The sequence below is a fragment of the Loxodonta africana genome, chromosome 8 (genome assembly GCF_030014295.1).
Source record: "Loxodonta africana isolate mLoxAfr1 chromosome 8, mLoxAfr1.hap2, whole genome shotgun sequence".
In the NCBI taxonomy this organism is placed as follows: Eukaryota; Metazoa; Chordata; class Mammalia; order Proboscidea; family Elephantidae; genus Loxodonta; species Loxodonta africana.
Genome location: NC_087349.1, coordinates 57130649 through 57137185, shown reverse-complemented (window position 1 = coordinate 57137185; position 6537 = coordinate 57130649).

The following is a 6537-nucleotide window of genomic DNA, read 5'->3' as shown; positions in this document are numbered from 1 at the left end:
TCTTCCTTTTGCTTTAGGTGCGCAACACTCAAGAGCAAGTTTCAGAGTCTCCTCTGACATCCACCTTGGTCTTTTCTTTCTTTCCTGTCTTTTCAGTGACCTCTTGCTTTCTTCACGGATGATGTCCTTGATGTCATTCCACAACTCATCTGGTCTTCGGTCACTAGCGTTCAGTGCATCAAATCTATTCTTGAGATGGTCTCTAAATTCAGGTGGGATGTACTCAAGGTCATATTTTGGCTCTCGTGGACTTGCTCTGATTTTCTTCAGTTTCAGCTTGAACTTGCATATGAGCAATTGATGGTCTGTTCCACAGTCAGTCCCTGGCCTTGTTCTGACTGATGATATTGAGCTTTCCCATCATCTCTTTCCACAGATGTAGTCAATTTGATTTCTGTGTGTTCCATCTGGCGAGGTCCTTGTGTATAGTCGCCGTTTATGTTGGTGAAAGGAGGTATTTGCAATGAAGAAGTCGTTGGTCTTGCAAAATTCTATCATTCGATCTCCAGCATTGTTTCTAGCACCAAGGCCATATTTTCCAACTACTGATCCTTCTTCTTTGTTTCCAACTTTCTCATTCCAATTGCCAGTAATTATCAATGCATCTTGATTGCATGTTTGATCAATTTCAGACTGCAGCAGCTGATAAAAATCTTCTATTTCTTCATTTTTGGCCCTAGTGGTTGGTGCGTAATTTTGAATAATAGTCGTATTAACTGGTCTTCCTTGTAGGCATATGGATATTATCCTATCACTGACAGTGTTGTACTTCAGGACAGATCTTGAAACATTCTTTTTGACGGTGAATGCAACACCATTCCTCTTGGAGTTGTCATTCCCAGCATAGTAGACTATATGATTGTCCGATTCAAAATGGCCAATACCAGTCCGTTTCAGCTCACTAATGCCTAAGATATTGATGTTTATGAGTTCCATTTCATTTTTGACAATTTCCAATTTTCCTAGATTCATACTTTGTACATTCCAGGTTCTGATTATTAACAGATGTTTGCAGCTGTTTCTCCTCATTTTGAGTCGTGCCACATCAGCAAATGAAGGTCCTGAAAGCTTTACTCCACCCACGTCATTAAGATCAACTCTCCTTTGAGGAGGCAGCTCTTCCCCAGTCACCTTTTGAGTGCCTTCCAACCTGGGGGGCTCATCTTCCAGCACCATATCCGACAGTGTTCCACTGCTATTCATAAGGTTTTCACTGGCTAATGCTTTTCAGAAGTAGACTGCTGGGTCCTTCTTCCTAGTCTGTCTTAGTCTGGAAGCTCAGCTGAAACCTGTCCTCCATGAGTGACCCTGCTGGTAGCTGAATACCGGTGGCATAGCTTCCAGCATCACAGCAACACAGAAGCCCCCAGAGTAGGACAAACTGACAGACACGTGGGGGCTCTGTTCCTAGCACTACTTTTTTGATGTTATAAATTTTGTCTTAGTCTATTTTATCTTAGATTAGTGTTGCCACTCCTTCTGTTTTTTGGTAGTTTTTTGCTTGCTGTATTTTTTCCATCTTTTGATTTTTAATAAATTTACATCTTTGTTTCTAAGGTGTGTCTCTTGTAGCCAGCATATTGAAGGTTCTGTTTTTGATGCATTCTGTCATTCTCTGCCTCTCTATGGGAGCATTTAGGCCATTTACATTCAGTGTAATTATTGATAGGTATGAGTTTATTGCTGTCATTTTGTAGTGCTTTTTTTGTGGTGGTAACATTTTCTTTGTTCCTCTTACTCTCTTGTGCTGAATTCCTTTTGTTTGTGGATTTCTAATTCATTTCTTTTGTTTTTGTAGATTTTGTTTTTATTGAGACTTTATGTTTTTCTTCTTTATTTTGGTGAGTACGTTTGTTAGCTTTCTTTGTGGTTACCTTGAAATTTACCCTTATCTTCCTAGGTTTGAAACAGTCTTTTATTACTTGGTGTCACTTTGTCATCCTCTCCATTAGAAAGTGCTATACCTGCACCATGTATTCCCCTGTGTATTGTTCTGATGTGTTGTCGTTTACAGATTAACCTCTCTGGTTCCCTGTTGTAATTCTTCTGGTTTTGCATAGTCCTTGAGAGTTCATTTCCTAGGTTGGTATCTGGCTGGTGTAATCTTGGTCCTAGATTCAGGCTGTGGCCTGATGTTGTTTGTTCTCAGACTGAAGGACTCCCTTTGATAATTTTTGTTAAGTTTGGTTTGGTGTTTACATATTCCCTTAATTTCTGTTTATCTGGAAATGTCCTAATTTCACTGTCATATTTGAATGAGAGTTTTGCAGGATGTATTATTCTTGGTTGGCAATTTTTTTTTGTTGTTTCAAGGCTTTATATATATCATCCCATTGCCTTCTTGCCTGCATGGTTTCTGCCAAATAATCAGGGCTTAGTCTTATTGTTTCTCATCTGTAGGTGACATTTTCTTTTACTGGAGCTGCTCTCAGGATTTTTTCTTTGTGTTTGGTTTTAGCAAGTGTGATTATGATTTACCTTGGTGATCCTCCTTTGGGGTCCATCCTATGTTGTGTTTGTTGAGCTTTTTGGATGGTCAGCTTTTCATCTTTCATGATATTCAGGAAGTTTTCTGTCAGCAGTTCTTCAGTGATGTTCTCTGTGTTTTCTGCCCCTCTTCTGGAACTCTGATCACTTGTAAATTTTTGCTTTTTATCATATCCCACATAATTCTCAGGGTTTCTTCATTTTTCTTTGTTCTTTTTTAATGATTTTTCCTCAAACAGAATTGTGTCCAAGGGTTTGTCTTCAATTTTGCCGATCCTGTCTTCCATCATTTCAGACCTGCTCCTCAGCCCTTCTATGACACTGTCCATTTCTGAAATCTTGTTGTTTACCTTTTGGATTTCAACTTGTTGTTCTTGTATGATTTATAGTTGTGAATGTATGTTGGCATTTTGTTCCTGTATTATTTTCCTGAATTCTCCCATCTTTTGTCTGTGTTTTCCATGAATTTGTTTATTTTTTGCTCATTTGTGTCTGCTTTTTGTTTCAACTCTTGGATAGCTCTGAATATTAGAGATTTGAATTCCCTGTCAGATAGTTCTCGTGCCTTTCTTTTTACTGGAAAGTCATCTGGTGTTTTATTTTGGACGCCTACTGAAACCATCTTGTCCAGTTTCTTTTTTTTTTTTTTTTTTATGTTTTGATATTGTCTGCTGTCTTTGGGACGTTCAGTAGTTATTTTCTGCTTTTATTGGTTATAGATCTGTTTGTTTCATCCTGCTTTTTTGTTTTATTTGATTATGTTTGAGCAGGCAAGCTGTGCATTCTTTGTTGTTTACTTGTCTGTGGTCACAATACTTTTCACCTCCTTGTCCAATGGGCAGGGCCAGTTATTCAGCTGTGGTGCAGCAGGGCAGGTCCAGCTGAAGGGGAGGGGCTGGGATGTGTTGTTTGTGGCACGTAGAAGCACTGACAGTGTGGACCAGGAATCAGCACAGGGCAGTTTCTGGTAGGTTGTTCTTGTGCTGCTCAGGGGTGTGATGTTCACCGCACGGTGCAGGTAGGCAGGAAGGAGGGGTGAGGTTGTGATGGGTGATGCTAATATCGGTATGGGAAAGAGGAAAGAGAAACAGGAGCCTCCCTCCCCTCCAAAAAAAGTACTGAGGGAGCTTGCCATTGGAGTGGAGAGAAGAGAAACCAAGAAAGGAGAAAAAAAGAAAAAAGAAGAGGGGGAAAAAGAAAAAAAACACTAGATAAAAATTTGGAAAAAGATAATCTCCCAGGGGTCCCACTGGTGCGGCTGCAAAGACCGGGTAAGTAGCTCCCAAGCTGTGCAGTATAGCCTGGCAAGAGGGGATGTAGATGTCACACAAAGCCAGATATTCAGGAGACAGGAAAAGAAGGTAAGTATAGAGTGATGGAAACTGAGAAATGAAGAAAAAAAAAAAAAAAAAGCCTCCAGGGATCCTGTCAATGCAGCTGCACAGACTGGGGAAGTAGTTCCTAAGCTATGCAATGCATTCTGGCTAGAAGGGGCTCCCAAACAACAAAAAGAAAAAAAAAAAAAAAAAAGCTCTGGGGATGTCACCAGTGTGGTGTCTCAGGCCAGGGGATGGTCCCCCAGTTGAACAGTGCTTCATAACCTTTCAAGAAGAAGCAAAGATGGCACACAGAGCCAGGTGTTTGAGAGAAAAGAGGGGGAGGTGGTGGGAGACATGGAAGAAACCAAAAGAAAAGAAAGAAAAGCAACATCAGCAACAGAGAAATGGCACTTAGGAAGCTGGCCACTGTGGGCAGGGTGAATCCACATGGCCTGAAGCTGAAGCAGTTGCCTCTCGGCCAAGAGACTGCAGTGATGGGAAGCAAAGGAATCCGCGGGGAGATGGGAAGAAGGGTAGAGATGAGGAAATCGTATATCACTGGTGCTCTATCGCCTGCTAGGAACTTCATGAAGCTGCTTTCCTGTATTCCCTGTCCAAGCAGCACAGATGCTGTACTAGCTGGCCAGCGGAGCCACTGCTGCCAGCCAGGAAGCATGGAGGTAGAGCAGCGAGAAGAGAATGAGGGGTGGGAAAGTGTGCCTCGCTGGTTGTGGGTGCTCTGTTTCCTGCTGGGAGTTCCCTGAAGTTGTTTTCCTGTTGTCCCTGTCCACCAATCTCCAACAGGAGTCCAAGACAGCAAGCCCATGCTACGTTAGCTAATGGGGGACACCCACACATATCTCTCATCGCTTTCTGTTCTTTGTTAGTTTCTTATTCCATTCGGTGCTTGGCTGAGTTCTTTATCTCTTCATTTGACACTTTGGGTTCCAAGATTGACGTTTGTCTCTTTTTTACTTAGTTTTCTGGGTCTTTGTTGTGGAGGGAGGATAAAATTCTAATTCACACATACACACCAAAAAAAAAAAAAAAAAAAACAGACTTACTGGTCTGACAGAGACTGGAGAAATCCTGAGCATATAGCCCCCAGAAACCCTTTTAACTCAGTACTGAAGTCACTCCTGAGGTTCACCCTTCAGCCAAAGATTAAACAGACCCATAAAACAGAGCGACGCTAAATGGGCACATCAGCCCAGGGGCAAGGATGAGAAGGCAGGAGGGGACAGGAAAGCTGGTAAAGGGAGTGCAAGGTTGAGAAGGGAAGTGTGTTGACATGTCGTGGGGTTGGCAACCAATGTGACAAAACAATATGTGTATTAATAGTTAAATGAGAGGTGGCAGGGCCAAGATGGTAGAGTACTCAGATGCTTCATATAGTCCCTCTTAAAACAAGAACCTGAAAAAACAAGTGAATCAATTATTTATGAAAATCTAGGAGCCCTGAACATCAAAGTTGAGGAGTCAGACTGAGTGGCAAGGTGAGGGAGAGACAGTTTAGAAGCACAGAGGATTTGCCAGACCTGACCTGGCTGGCACTGGCACCCTGCAGACTGAATTGGCTGGTACGTGGGGGCTGAGGCAAGCAGTACTGCTCTGGACGCATTTTCCACATCAAGAAAAACCGAGTAGTGGAGAGTCTGCTCAAGTCTCCAGAACCAGGTGAAACAGCGCTCACTCAGCAGAAGGTAAGTACAAGCATCTAACCTACCACGTGGATCAAAAAAACACTTCTCTCCTTTGGGAAGTACCTCTCTCCCATTTGCTTGCCCCCGCCCCATTCTGCTCCAGGTCCTGGTCCATCTTCAGTGATTGCTGTGCCCGCTGGGCTGGAAGTAGTACCTGTCGCATGCCCTGAGCCGTTCTTCTGGCTTTGGAGAGGGAACAAATTAACAAATAGAAAAAAATATTCTGCCAGCTCCCCTAAGCCAGAAACTCAGGGCAGGCACAGCCCCTTTCCCTAAGCACAGGCATAAGGGGTCCATGGACTTTGAATGCCTTTCACCGCTGCGTAGACCTATGTGGGACCATTTCAACAGCTTAAGCCCTCGTTAGCGCTGTACAACAGGGTGTATGTGTGAAGCCTATTTTCAGCTCAAGAGCTATAAGGGGGAGTGGCAGATTCATGACAGTTGACAACACCCCGCCCATTAAGCAGGGTCCTCACCTACCCACATTGGGGGCTTTAGGACTGGTGGCTCCACCAACTCCACCTAGCCATCCACGACAGGGGTCCAAGAATAAGTGGTGTCTCCCAGTTCATACAACCAACATCATTGGGCAGCCATAGTCAAGCTGCAAAACCCACCCACCTACGCATTGTAGGGAACAGGGAAACACTTTCTACCCACTCAAGGGCAGCCTTCAGCCCCCTGCCTTGCTCAGCACATGACCCCATACTGCAGCCAGGTACCTGTCCCTACTCCAATCACCCCTGCCCATCTATGACTGTAGGTGAGAGCCTGTACCACAAACTCGGTGACTGACCACCTGGACACCTGAACTGAATCCACACAAGAAAAGAAAACAGACTCCTGGGCTCACATAGCTAGTAACAGCTCTAACCACCTGATGACAGGATGTGAGAGCTTCAAAGATGCAGATAATAAAAGCCATTCACATGAACAGCCTATTTGGGTACATCAAAACAACACAAGAAGGTAGAACACAGTAAGCAAACATAAAATAAATATATATAATAACGTATTGATGGCTC